This window comes from Aegilops tauschii, chromosome 7, assembly GCF_002575655.3.
Source record: "Aegilops tauschii subsp. strangulata cultivar AL8/78 chromosome 7, Aet v6.0, whole genome shotgun sequence".
Classification (NCBI taxonomy): Eukaryota; Viridiplantae; Streptophyta; class Magnoliopsida; order Poales; family Poaceae; genus Aegilops; species Aegilops tauschii.
In genome coordinates this window covers 607,237,335-607,252,661 of record NC_053041.3, presented here as the reverse complement: position 1 = coordinate 607,252,661, position 15,327 = coordinate 607,237,335, and positions in this window count along the sequence as shown.

Sequence of the window (15,327 nt, the reverse complement as noted above, 5' to 3'; positions counted from 1 at the left end):
TGTAGCTTGTCAATTCCGACCCAATGGGTTCATCCTTGAATTTCTATTGGGTTTTTCCACAAAAGAAAGAAGTCCATATTTCACCCCCAAATGTAGTGTGATGGATGAATCCCCCCTGAACTCCAATTTGGTATGATTTTGACCCTCAAATCTTCAAAACCGGGTAAATGGGCCCCTTGAGTGGTTTTGGTGCTGATTTTAGGCGGTTTCCCGTTAAAGGGTGCTGACATGGCATGGTTGGGTTGTGTCGCTTCACCCTGGTCGCCAAGTCGAATCTCCTGGTCATTTCACCTCCTTGGGCCGCTTCTCGCCAGCCGCCGTCGCCGCCGGCACAGCTCATGATCGGGGCGAGTGATTCATGATCCGATTGAAGCCATGGACGGAGGTACGTGATGCGAACCTAGTGCCCCACATTTTTTGTCCTGCCTCCTCTGTTTTGTAGGGCTATCAGGGCGCGCAATATAGGGTTTTCTCGCTCAGCCTTTCTTCCATGCCATGTTCTCGTTCATTGGGCGGAGAGGACGCCCGTAAGTGACGCCATGATGTGTGTTTGTTTCATTAAGGGATGCCTTGACAAGTGTGTTAGCGACGCCATGAGCTGTTGGATATACTCAATGTACATGTGATTAGTTTGATGGATCATGCAGATGTGATGTATAATAGAGAGCAAATCGTGTTCCTTTTACTGTATTTTCTATATTTCTGTGGCCGAGTAGAGGTACTACTCGTGGGTGGGGGGCTGCTTTTACAGGGATTCAATTCTCTGCAGGATGAGGACAGAGTTTCAGACTTCGGATGCCCCCTATGTTTGAACTGAAATGGTCCGCTGATGATGACCCGATGATGTGTGAATTATGTCCTAAAGATGGTGCATTCGTTGTCGCTTAGTCACATGCTGTTCTGCTTATGTTAGCATTGTCCATCTTGATGGAAATGGATACTGGTATTGTATTAAGCTGAGGACTTGATATTCAGGTCAGGTCTTGACTACATTCAGAAACACTGAGCCGTGAAAACAGAGCAAGACAAGTTGGTTATATTCATATTTTCCTCCCAAGCAATCTGAAGTTTAGCAGAAGAAACAGACATTAGATTTTGATTTCTTTTAACACTTTGCCTGGATTTTATTTCAGTTAACTCATACGTTGTCTGAATGATGCTAGGCTTCAGCCTGATCGGTGCCTAACGCCCTGATTTTACTGTATTTTGTGCTCACACAAACTCTGCTACTATATCTACGAAACTCGTGCGGCCATCACAAAGGCGATCGAGGCGATGATCACCGCGTGGGAGACGACCACCGCACCGGCGACGACTACCGTGCGGGCGACGACGATCACCGCATCGACGACGACCTTCGCACCGGCGACGACTACCGCGCGGGCGACAACGACCACCGCTTCGGCGACGACCACCGCGCGGGCGACGACGAGCTCCGCGTGGGTGAAGACGACCACTGCGCGGGCGACCACCGCCGCGCGGACAATGACTGCCGCAGCGACGACGACCATCGCGTGGGCGTCACATGGGGCGGCAAGGGGGGAGTTGAACTCCTGGAGAGAAGCGACGACGACGCGCTCGTTCGCGACGGCGAGCGCCAGGAAGATGATGATGTAGATGACGAAAGCTGGCCGGTCCTGTACATACCAAATCTTCTTCATGCGGGGATTCTGCAGTACCGAAGAGGAATTCTCCTCAGTCAAGGTACGATTCGACGAATTTTGCTAATTGATGAGGACGGAAGAATCATTGACAGTCGGGGCTTGCGGGATCGAGAGAAAATTTCATGGAGCTCTGTGATTTGGTTGCCATGCCACGTGGCTCGGATTAGCGAGGAGGCTGGATTGGATGTTGAGAGCGGCGGGGGGGATTCCGAGGGAGGCGGACACCATGAATGCGGTGGGAGGTGGGAAATAAATCCCCCACCCCCGGAGGCGAGACGACCCACACGAAGCAAAAATCCCCCACCCACCCCAACTCATCACATCCCAATCTAGAGAGCGGAGGCGACGACCTTGGTGACCATGGCCGACTGGAGGATGAAGATGGAGCGGGCGATGGTGGAGCTCGCGAGCGGAGACGAAGCGAAGTTGGAGAGGGTGAGGGAGGTGGTTTCCTGGTTCGCCACCAGGAAAGAGATGCGGCGTGTGGCCAAGCGCGTCTTCAAGAATTTGACGGTGGAGGAAGACGAGCGGCTCACCACGAATGGGATGACCACTCCGACTGGTGCTCCAGTGAGCTCGCTGGCAGCTCTGGTCTGGGCTATGAAGGAGACAGAAGGTGGAAACCAGGCGCAGAGGCAAAAGTGGTGGGCTTTCAGATCCCGACGCCGCTTCCCCACCGGCCCAGAGGAGTTCGTGATGGGGGCTGTGATGGCCATCCCCACTCCTGGGACTCGCTGGGTGCCCATCCAGATCGACGACAGCGAGGCGGAGTCGGAGGAGGAGCAGACAGATCTGGGAGAGGGGTCGAGTCAGATGGTGGAGAAGAAAAGGGAAGAGAAGAAGATGAAGGAGAAGAGCTTTACCCTGCGCAGGCCCCCTCGTTTCCTGCGCCGCTCGCCACGGCTCCAGGAGGCGGCCAAGTTCGCGGTGGAGGGCTAGGCTTCTCCCCTGCCGGCAACCGTTTTTGGTTGCCGGCTGGGGAGGAGTCTGGTGAGGAGGACGGCGACTCATCAGACCCCCAAGGTGAGAAAATGATATACCAGAATTATTTACTTGAGAAATGTCAAAGCGAAATGACTTATTGTCATAGCAAAGACATTAAGAAAAAAATGAGAAAGATGAAAATTAAAACTGATGAAATAGAGACCCCTTCTAAGTTTGATAAGATCAAAAACAGGGTGTTAGAGGGGGGAGGGGGAAACTATGGCTGTAGATATTGCTAAAAAATAGCGAGGAGGTATGGATGGCATTTTGGTGATGGATAAAATGAAACAAAAAAGTGAGATACCAGATTATTGGTCTGAGGTAGGATTAGATGATGAGATTCTGGTCTTACCTAATTGTGAGATTAATGCTGTTATTGGCAGTAGAATCACAAAAAAGAGACAACAGATTAAGGAAATAAAAATGGATGTGCAGTTGGAAAGCTGGGCCGTGGATCTGAGCCTTGTTAGTGGACAGCCCGGCCCAGAGCAAGTGGATGCGGAAAGTAGAAATGCGCTTTCTGGCTCCTTTTCCTACCTCAACCTTGAGCTACATATAAAAGAAAGGAAAGGGGGGAGACAGGGTTAGGGTTTACCAGTGCGCCGCAGAATAGAGAGAGAGAGAGGAGATGGATAGATTTGGGGGAAGGTTTGATGGAGGAAGAGGGCGATTCAACAAAGGCGAGAGAGATGGGTGGCAGTACAGAAGGAAAGAGGAGGGAGAGTCACTACAGAAATCTGCCACCATGGGAGGAGAGGAGAGAGCTTGCTAGAGGAAGAGAGACCGGGCGGATTCAAGAGAGACAGAAGTCTAGACACGATGTAGCCATTGCAGGAGGGGCTGGAGATGGAGAAGGTGCAAAAAGCAAAAACAAAGGAAAAGAAGAAGGCCCGGGGATTGAGCAGGGGGATGCCTCTGGATCTCTGGAAAAAAGTGGACAAGAGCTGCTACAGCAGCAACAGGTATTGCTGAATGCTTTGCTAGCGCAAATTTCACAAGGCAAAATTATCTCTGGCAGTGAGGCAAACATCAGACCTGGGGCTAGTGCTGGACAGAGTCATGGGGGAAATGAGTTCAGAAGCAGTGGGACAAACAAGGGGGTGACAGACCCCAAGAATTCAGGAGATCAAGGGAGAGAGGCTCTGATGATTCACATCATAGGGGGAAATCAAGGACAGAGGGGATTTGGTGCTGGTAATGGAGATCATTATGCTATTAGGAGTTCTCATGCGGGAGGAAGGGCAGGAATGGGAGGACAAAACAAGATATTATGTAACAAATGTAAAGACACAAATCATTTGACCAAGGACTGCCCCCTTGGACACTGTGTGATATGTGGTAAGAAAAACCATGTTACAGATGAGTGCAACTGGCTGAAACAAATCAAGCTAGTGCCCAAGTTTGTTGGATATGCTGCCAGGGGGCTTGGAGTGCTGCTGGTTCAGAGTGCAAAAGAAGTCTTGGAGATGGAAAACTCAAACCCCATGGCTATAATCACAGTGGTGTCAGGAGTGATCAATGAAACTCAATTGGTTGACAGACTGCATTACATGTTCAATTTGAATTGGCAGTGGAGGTGCCAGAAAAATGGAGAAAATGCTTTCCTGGTCAGGTTCCCAAACAAAGGAAGACTGGTTGAATTGAGCAAGTGCAATGACTTTACACTGTTGGGTTCAGGTGCAGTGATAAATGTAAAAGGGTGGAGCTTTGACTCGCAAGCAGTGGGCAAATTACATACTATCTGGGCCTTATTTGGAAAAGTTCCTGAGTGCTTTAGGCATTTTTTTGGGATGTGTGAGGTGGCTGCAACTCTTGGGCCTGTGCTGGAAATTGACATGAACACCATTACTAAGGAGAAGATTAGAGCGAAGATTGGAATAAGATACTATGATAAAATTCCAGCATACACTGAAATCACAGATAAAGACTTGATGATATACAAGATTGTTCCCGAACTAGAGAGTGTGGTAGAGATGGGATGGTATGGAGAACATAAGAGACAGGAGAATGAAGGAACAGAGGTGGAAAACAGTGAGGGAGTCATGAGGAAAAGACACAAGGGAGGAGATGATAATGGAATAGGAAATAAAGAGATGATTTCTTTGGGAAGTTTGGGATTAGCACAATTTGGGGAGCTGAAGAAGAAAAATGAGGAAATAATGAGAATTCGAAAAGAACAATCTTTGGAGATGGAGGCAAGAAAGAAAGTGGAGACTAGTATGGAAATGATCATGAAGAAAGTGACAGATCTAGAGGAAGACAAGGCAAGACAAAAAGCTCTCAGAATGAAAGAAGAAAAGAAAATCATGGAACTGGAACAAGACAAGAAAGTACTCATGGAACTGATTAATAAACAACAAGGTGTGATTGATAGATGTGTGGATAAGATTGAGACGTGGGAAGCTAGAGAGAAAGAAATGGAGGAGATTACTGATGCTGATCTGAGAATCATGGACACTGACAGAAAGGAAGATGATCACAATAACTACAATGAGGCAGTGGACTATAATGCTAGCCAAGAATCTGTTTCCTTTGGTACTAAGGTAGGGGTGAAAACAGGAGAAAAAGAAACAGAAAACAGTGAGACAGAGGAGGAGCAGTTGAGGAGGTGTGGGAGATTGGCAGGCAAACATGATGCCAAAATTGAAGAGTTGGCCAAAGAAAGAGCAGCTGCTAAAGATAATTATGGTAAGTTTCAGAATTTGAACTGTCATGATATTTCCTTGCTAGATATGGCAGATAAAATTGGAATTGACCTAGGTTGCTCTATTAATATGATTGAATCTAATCTGGATATCATAGCTAGAATGGAACAGTGTAGGAAGGAATTTTATTTACAACATATTTGTAAAACAAAAGAAGAGGAAGGTCAACTTGGTGAACCTAACCTCATAGATATTGGAGCTGTGGATCTCAAGGAAATTTGCTCTGGTGATGAAAACTCTGATGCTGAATTAGAGATGGATCATTTTACTCATCTTAAAAGGTTTTTTGCTAGAACAAAAAAGAATAGCTTGAACTCACCAGGGTTCTCCTGTGGGAAGACAGCTAGTATAATTTGGAGGAGGAAAAAGAAAACACAAAAATAGGAACAGTATGATAGGAATGTTCTGCAATGTGAGGGGAATTGGAAAAGATAGTAAAAACAATTTCATTAAGGAATGCTTTATCAATAGGAAGCTGGATTTTATTGGGATCCAGGAAACTATTAAGGATAGTTTTTCCAAAGTGAACTGCACAATCTGTGTGGGGGAGAAACTTTGAATGGAGATGGTCCTAACCAAGGGGGAAATCTGGAGGGATCCTAGTGGGCATTAATTGTGGCAATTTTGAGATTAACAGTGTAGAAATTGGGGTTTATTTTATAAGAGCATTAATATATGACAAAAAGAACAAATTTGAATGGAATCTCATAGTGGTATATGGTGATGCACAGCCATCTGGTAAAAATGCCTATTTGGCAGAGATGTCCAGACTATATCATGATAATTCCTCTGTTCCAATGATGATAGGGGGAGATTTTAATATTATTAGAAATAACACTAAAAAAACAAACCTACTGGTAATGACCACTGGAGTTTTGTATTCAATGCTATTATTGAACAAGCTGGTTTGAGGGAATTACCTTTGGGGGGTAGGAAGTATACTTGGGCTAATAATCAAGAAGATCCTACATATGAAAAACTGGATAGGGTTCTTATATGTCTTGATTGGGAAGAAAAATACCCTTTAACTACTATTCAGGCTTTAGAACGAGAGCTTTCTGATCACACACCACTGGTGGTGGATTCTGGAGAAAAAAAAAGAGTAGCAATAAAATATTTAGATTTGAAAATGCTTGGATGCTTAAAGAGGGATTCAGAGAATTTGTATGTAAGGTGTGGAATGTGCAAGTAGGAGGAGACATATTGGAAAGATGGCAGAAGAAATTGAGAATCTTTAGACAAAAAGTGAGAGGATGGATCTTAAACTCAGATGCACTAGATAGGAAGATTAAAAAAGATATTATGAGCAAGCTAGATGAGATAGACAAAAGGATAGAGATTATGGGCATATCAGCTGCTGACAGAAATGAACAAAAAGGATCAAGGATCCAGCTGGGCAGATTGATGACACAGGAAGAAATAAAATGGCTGCAGAGATACAAAGACAGAGAAATAAAAGATGGGGATAATAATTCTAGATATTACCATGCCAAAGTAAATGGGAGGAGGAGGAAAAATAGAATGTTATCTTTATGCCAGGAAGAGGGAGTGATTGAGGGTGACGAGGAGCTGATCAAATACATTACCAATTTCTACAAAGAATTATTTGGCCAACCTGAAATATCTAGTGTGAATCTTAATATACAAGAGGCTCCTGGCATAACAGAAGAACAAGCCAGGACTTTGATTGAGCCTTTTAGTATGCAAGAGCTGTATGAGGTGGTGTTTAACATGGAGAAGAACAAAAGTCCTGGGCCTGATGGCCTACCAATTGAATTTTACCAAGAATTTTGGGATTTGGTGAAATGCGAGTTAAAAGAGCAGTTAGATGAATTTCACACTGGCAAGCTAGACATTTCTAGACTTAACTATGGGATCATTACCCTAGTGCCAAAAATAAAGGATGCTAGACAAATTCAAAAGTTTAGGCCTATATGCCTGCTTAATGTGAGTTTCAAAATCATTACTGAAGTGTTAATAAATAGATTGAGTAAAGTGATTAGACCAATCATTTCTCCAAATCAAACAGCTTTTATAAGAGGTAGATACATTATGGAGGGTGTAGTGGTGCTACATGAAGCACTAAACACTATACATAAAAAGAAATAGAGTGCTCTTCTGTTCAAAGTGGATTTTGAAAAAGCATATGATAAGATCAAATGGCCATTTGTGTATAAAATGCTGAAACTTAAGAAATTCCCTGACAAATGGTGTGACATGGTGATGCATACTATGGTGGGTTGATACGTCTCCAACGTATCTATAATTTTTGATTGTTCCATGCTATATTATATTCTGTTTTGGACATTAATGGGCTTTATTATACACTTCTATATTATTTTTCGGACTAACCTATTAACCGGAGGCCCAGCCCAGAATTGTTGTTTTTTGCCTATTTCAGAGTTCCGCAGAAAAAGAATATCAAACAGAGTCCAAACGGAATGAAACCTTCGGGAACGTGATTTTCGGAACGAACGTGATCCAGAGGACTTGGACCCTACGTCAAGACATCAACCAGGAGGGCACGAGGTAGGGGGCGCGCCTACCCCCCTGGGCGCGCCCTCCACCCTCGTGGGCCCCACGTTGCTCCACCGACGTACTTCTTCCTCCTATATATACCTACGTACCCCCAAACTACCAAAAACGGAGCCAAAAACCTAATTCCACTGCCGCAACCTTCTGTACCCGTGAGATCCCATCTGGGGGCCTTTTCCGGAGCTCCGCCGGAGGGGGCATCGATCACAGAGGGCTTCTACATCAACACCATAGCCTCTCCGATGATGTGTGAGTAGTTTACCTCAGACCTTCGGGTCCATAGTTATTAGCTAGATGGCCTCTTCTCTCTTTTTGGATCTCAATACAATGTTCTCCCCCTCTCTTGTGGAGATCTATTCGATGTAATCTTCTTTTGGGTGTGTTTGTTGAGACCGATGAATTGTGGGTTTATGATCAAGTTTATCTATGAACAATATTTGAATCTCCTCTGAATTCTTTTATGTATGATTGGTTATCTTTGCAAGTCTCTTCGAATTATCAGTTTGGTTTGGCCTACTAGATTGATCTTTCTTGCAATGGGAGAAGTGTTTAGCTTTGGGTTCAATCTTGCAGTGTCCTTTCCCAGTGACAGTAGGGGCAGCAAGGCACGTATTGTATTGTTGCCATCGAGGATAACAAGATGGGGTTTATATCATATTGCATGAGTTTATCCCTCTACATCATGTCATCTTGCTTAAAGCGTTACTCTGTTCTTATGAACTTAATACTCTACATGCATGCTGGATAGCGGTCGATGTGTGGAGTAATAGTAATAGATGCAGGCTCGGATGCATATGACATCTACGCATAAAACCTGGCTCGGATGCCACTGTTGGGAAACGTAGTAATTTCAAAAAAATTCCTATGCACACACAGGATCATGGTGATGCATAGCAACGAGAGGGGAGAGTGTTGTCCACGTACCCTCGTAGACCGAAAGCGGAAGCGTTAGCACAACGCAGTTGATGTAGTCGTACGTCTTCACGATCCGACCGATCAAGTACCGAACGTACGGCACCTCCGAGTTCAGCACACGTTCAGCTCGATGACGTCCCTCGAACTTCGATCCAGCCGAGCTTTGAGGGAGAGTTCTGTCAGCACGACGGCATGGTGACGATGATGATGTTCTACCGACGCAGGGCTTCGCCTAAGCACCGCTATGAAATTATCGAGGTGGATTATGGTGGAGGGGGGCACCGCACACGGCTAAGAGATCAAGAGATCAACTGTTATGTCTCCAGGGGGTGCCCCCCTCCCCGTATATAAAGGAGTGGAGGAGGGGGAGGGCCTGCCCTCTTTATGCCGCGCCCTAGGAGGAGTCCTACTCCCAACGGGAGTAGGATTCCCCCCCTTCCAAGTAGTAGGTGTAGGAGTCAAGGAAAGGGGAGAGAGAAGAGAAGGAAGGAGGGGGCGCTGCCCCTCCCCCTAGTCCAATTCATACTAGGCCTTGGGGGGCGCCCAGCCTCTCCACTCTCTTTTCCCTAAAGCCCAATAAGGCCCATATACTCCCCGGCGAATTCCCGTAACTCTCCGGTACTCCGAAAAATACCCGAATCACTTAGAACCTTTCCGATGTCCAAATATAGTCGTCCAATATATCGATCTTTACGTCTCGACCATTTCGAGACTCCTCGTCATGTCCCCGATCTCATCCGGGACTCCGAACTACCTTCGGTACATCAAAACACATAAACTCATAATATAACCGTCATCAAACTTTAAGCGTGCGGACCCTACGGGTTCGAGAACTATGTAGACATGACCGAGACACGTCTCCGGTCAATAACCAATAGCGGAACCTGGATGCTCATATTGGCTCCCACATATTCTATGAAGATCTTTATAGGTCAAACCGCATAACAACATACGTTGTTCCCTTTGTCATCGGTATGTTACTTGCCCGAGATTCGATCGTCAGTATCTCAATACCTAGTTCAATCTCGTTACCGGCAAGTCTCTTTACTCGTTCCGTAATACATCATCCCGCAACTAACTCATTAGTTACAATGCTTGCAAGGCTTATAGTGATGTGCATTACTGAGTGGGCCCAGAGATACCTCTCCGACAATTGGAGTGACAAATCCTAATCTCGAAATACGCCAACCCAAGAAGTACCTTCAGAGACACCTGTAGAGCACCTTTATAATCACCCAGTTACGTTGTGACGTTTGGTAGCACACAAAGTGTTTCTCCGGTAAACGGGAGTTGCATAATCTCATAGTCATAGGAACATGTATAAGTCATGAAGAAAGCAATAGCAGAATACTAAACGATCAAGTGCTAAGCTAACGGAATGGGTCAAGTCAATCACATCATTCTCCTAATGATGTGATCCCGTTAATCAAATGATAAATCATGTCTATGGCTAGGAAACATAACCATCTTTGATCAACGAGCTAGTCAAGTAGAGGCATACTAGTGACACTCTGTTTGTCTATGTATTCACACAAGTATTATGTTTCCGGTTAATACAATTCTAGCATGAATAATAAACATTTATCATGAAATGAGGAAATAAATAATAACTTTATTATTTCCTCTAGGGCATATTTCCTTCAGTCTCCCACTTGCACTAGAGTCAATAATCTAGATCACATCGCCATGTGATTTAACATCAATAGTTCACATCACCATGTGATTAACACCCATAGTTCACATCGTCATGTGACCAACACCCAAAGGGTTTACTAGAGTCAATAATCTAGTTCACATCGCTATGTGATTAACACCCAAAGAGTACTAAGGTGTGATCATGTTTTGCTTGTGAGAGAAGTTTAGTCAACGGGTCTGCCATATTCAGATCCGTATGTATTTTGCAAATTTCTATGTCTACAATGCTCTGCACGGAGCTACTTTAGCTAATTGCTCCCACTTTCAATATGTATCCAGATGAAGACTTAGAGTCATCTGGATCAGTGCCAAAACTTGTATCGACGTAACCCTTTACGACGAACCTTTTGTCACTTCCATAATCGAGAAACATATCCTTATTCCACCAAGGATAATTTTGACCGCTGTCCAGTGATCTACCCCTAGATCACTATTGTACTCCCTTGCCAAACTCAGTGGTAGGGTATACAATAGATCAGGTACACAGCATGGCATACTTTATAGAACCTATGGCCAAGGCATAGGGAATGACTTTCATTCTCTTTCTATCTTCTGCCGTGGTCGGGCTTTGAGTCTTACTCAATTTCACACCTTGTAACATAGGCAAGAACTCTTTCTTTGACTGTTCCATTTTGAACTACTTCAAAATCTTGTCAAGGTATGTACTCATTGAAAAAACCTATCAAGCGTCTTGATCTATCTCTATAGATCTTGATGCTCAATATGTAAGCACCTTCACCGAGGTCTTTCTTTGAAAAACTCCTTTCAAACACTCCTTTATGCTTTGCAGAATATGTCATTCACATATACTTATCAGAAATGTTGTAGTGCTCCCACTCACTTTCTTGTAAATACATGCTTCACTGCAAGTCTGTATAAAACTATATGCTTTGATCAACTTATCAAAGCGTATATTCCAACTCTGAGATGCTTGCACCAGTCCATAGATGGATCGCTGGAGCTTGTATATTTTGTTAGCACCTTTAGGATTGACAAAACCTTCTGGTTGCATCATATACAACTCTTCTTTAATAAATCCATTAAGGAATGCAGATTTGTTTATCCATTTGTCAGATTTCATAAAATGCGGCAATTGCTAACATGATTCGGACAGACTTAAGCATAGATACGAGTGAGAAACTCTCATCGTAGTCAACACCTTGAAATTGTCGAAAACCTTTTGCGACAATTCTAGCTTTGTAGATAGTAACACTACTATCAGCGTCCGTCTTCCTCTCGAAGATCCATTTAATCTCAATGGCTCGACGATCATTGGGCAAGTCAATCAAAGTCCATACTTTGTTCTCATACATGGATCTCATCTCAGATTTCATGGCCTCAAGCCATTTTGCGGAATATGGGCTCATCATCGCTTCCTCATAGTTCGTAGGTTCGTCATGGTCAAGTAACATGATCTCCAGAACAGGATTACCGTACCACTCTGGTGCGGATATTACTCTGGTTGACCTACGAGGTTTGGTAGTAACTTGATCTGAAGTTTCATGATCATCATCATTAGCTTCCTCACTAATTGGTGTAGGTGTCACAGAAACCGGTTTCTGTGATGAACTATTTTCCAATAAGGGAGCAGGTACACTTACCTCATCAAGTTCTACTTTCCTCCCACTCACTTCTTTCGAGAGAAACTCCTTCTCTAGAAAGGATCCATTCTTAGCAACAAATATCTTGCCTTCGGATCTATGATAGAAGGTGTACCCAACTGTCTCCTTTGGGTATCCTATGAAGACAGATTTCTCTGATTTTGGGTTTGAGCTTATCAGGATGAAACTTTTTCTTATAAGCATCGCAACCCCAAACTTTAGGAAACGACAACTTTGGTTTCTCGCCAAACCATAGTTCATACGGTGTCGTCTCAACGGATTTAGATGGTGCCCTTTTTAACATGAATGCAGCTGTCTCTAATGCGTAACCCCAAAACTATAGTGGTAAATTGGTAAGAAACATCAGATTGCACTATATCCAATAAAGTACGGTTATGACGTTCGGACAAACCATTACGCTGTGGTGTTCCAGATGGCGTGAGTTGCGAAACTATTCCGCATTGTTTCAAATGAAGAACAAACTCATAACTCAAATATTTGTCTCCGTGATCAGATCGTAGAAACTTTATTTTCTTGTCACGATGGTTTTCCACTCCACTCTGAAATTCTTTGAACTTTTCAAATGTTTTAGACTTATGTTTCATCAAGTAGATATACCCATATCTGCTCAAATCATCTGTGAAGGTCAGAAAATAACGATACTTGCCGCGAGCATCAATATTCATCGGACCACATACATCAGTATGTATGATTTCCAACAAATCTGTTGCTCGCTCCATTGTTCAGGAGAACGGCGTTTTAGTCATCTTTCCCAAGAGGCATGGTTCGCAAGCATCAAGTGATTCCAAAAGCCCATCAGGATGGAGTTTCTTCATGCGCTTTACACCAATATGACCTAAACGGCAGTGCCACAAATAAGTTGCACTATCATTATTAACTTTGCATCTTTTGGCTTCAATATTATGAATATGTGTATCACTACGATCGAGATCCAACAAACCACTTTCATTGGGTGTATGACCATAGAAGATTTTATTCATGTAAACAGAACAACAATTATTCTCTTACTTAAATGAATAACCGTATTGCAATAAACATGATCAAATCATATTCATGCTCAACGCAAACACCAAATAACACTTATTTAGGTTCAACACTAATCCCGAAAGTATAGGGAGTGTGCGATGATGATCATATCAATCTTGGAACTACTTCCAACACACATCGTCACTTTACCCAACTAGTCTCTGTTCATTCTGCAACACCCGTTTTGAGTTACTAATCTTAGCAACTGAACTAGTATCAAATACTAAGGGGTTGCTATAAACACTAGTAAAGTACACATCAATAACATGTATATCAAATATACCTTTGTTCACTATGCCATCCTTCTTATCCGCCAAGTATCTAGGGCAGTTCCACTTCTAGTGACCAGTCTCTTTGCAGTAGAAGCACTTAGTCTAAGGCTTAGGTCCAGACTTGGGCTTCTTCACTTGAGCAGCAACTCGCTTGCCGTTCTTCTTGAAGTTCCCCTTCTTCCTTTTGCCCTTTTTCTTGAAACTAGTGGTCTTGTCAACCATCAACACTTGATGTTTTTCTTGATTTTTACCTTCGTCGATTTCAGCATCACGAAGAGCTTTGGGAATCGTTTCCGTTATCCCTTGCATATTATAGTTCATCACGAAGTTCTAGTAACTTGGTGATAGTGACTACAGAACTCTGTCAATCACTATCTTATCTGAAAGATTAACTCCCACTTGATTGAAGTGATTGTAGTACTCAGACATTCTGAGCACATGCTCACTAGCTAAGCAATTCTCCTCCATCTTGTAGGCAAAGTACTGTCAGAGGTCTCATACCTCTCGACACGGGCATGAGTATGAAATACCAATTTCAACTCTTGGAACATCTTATATGCTCCATGGCGTTCAAAATGTCTTTTGAAACCCTGATTCTAAGCCGTAAAGCATGGTGCACTAAACTATCAAGTAGTCATCATATCGAGCTTGCCAAACGTTCATAACGTCTGTATCTGCTCCTGCAATCGGTCTGTCACCTAGCGGTGCATTAAGGACATAATTCTTCTGTGCAGCAATGAGGATAATCCTCAGATCACGGACCAAATCCGCATCATTGCTACTAACATCTTTCAACATAGTTTTTCTCTAGGAACATATCAAAAATAAAACAGGGGAGCTAAACGCGAGCTATTGATCTACAACATAGATATGCTAATACTACCAGGACTAAGTTCATAATAAATTTAAGTTTAATTAATCATATTACTTAAGAACTCCCACTTAGATACACATCCCTCTAATCCTCTAAGTGATCACATGATCCAAATCAACTAAACCATGTCCGATCATCACGTGAGATGGAGTAGTTTCAAGGGTGAACATCACTATGTTGATCATATCTACTATATGATTCACGCTCGTCCTTTCGGTCTCAGTGTTCTGAGGCCATATCTGTTATATGCTAGGCTCGTCAAGTTTAACCTGAGTATTCCGCGTGTGCAACTGTTTTGCACCCGTTGTATTTGAACGTAGAGCCTATCACACCCGATCATCACGTGGTGTCTCAGCACGAAGAACTTTCGCAACGGTGCATACTCAAGGAGAACACCTATACCTTGATAATTTAGTGAGAGATCATCTTATAATGCTACCGTCAATCAAAGCAAGATAAGATGCATAAAAGATAAACATCACATGCAATCAATATAAGTGATATGATATGGCCATCATCATCTTGTGCTTGTGATCTCCATCTCCGAAGCACCGTCATGATCACCATCGTCACCGGCGCGACACCTTGAACTCCATCGTAGCATCGTTGTCGTCTCGCCAACTTATGCTTCTACGACTATCGCTACTGCTTAGTGATAAAGTAAAGCATTACAGGGCGATTGCATTGCATACAATAAAGCGAGAACCATATGGCTCCTGCCAGTTGCCGATAACTCGGTTACAAAACATGATCATCTCATACAATAAAATTTAGCATCATGCCTTGACCATATCACATCACAACATGCCCTGCAAAAACAAGTTAGACGTCCTCTACTTTGTTGTTGCAAGTTTTACGTGGCTGCTACGGGCTGAGCAAGAACCGTTCTTACCTACGCATCAAAACCACAACGATAGTTCGTCAAGTTAGTGTTGTTTTAACCTTCTCAAGGACCGGGCATAGCCACACTCGGTTCAACTAAAGTTGGAGAAACTGACACCCGCCAGCCACCTGTGTGCAAAGCACGTCGGTAGA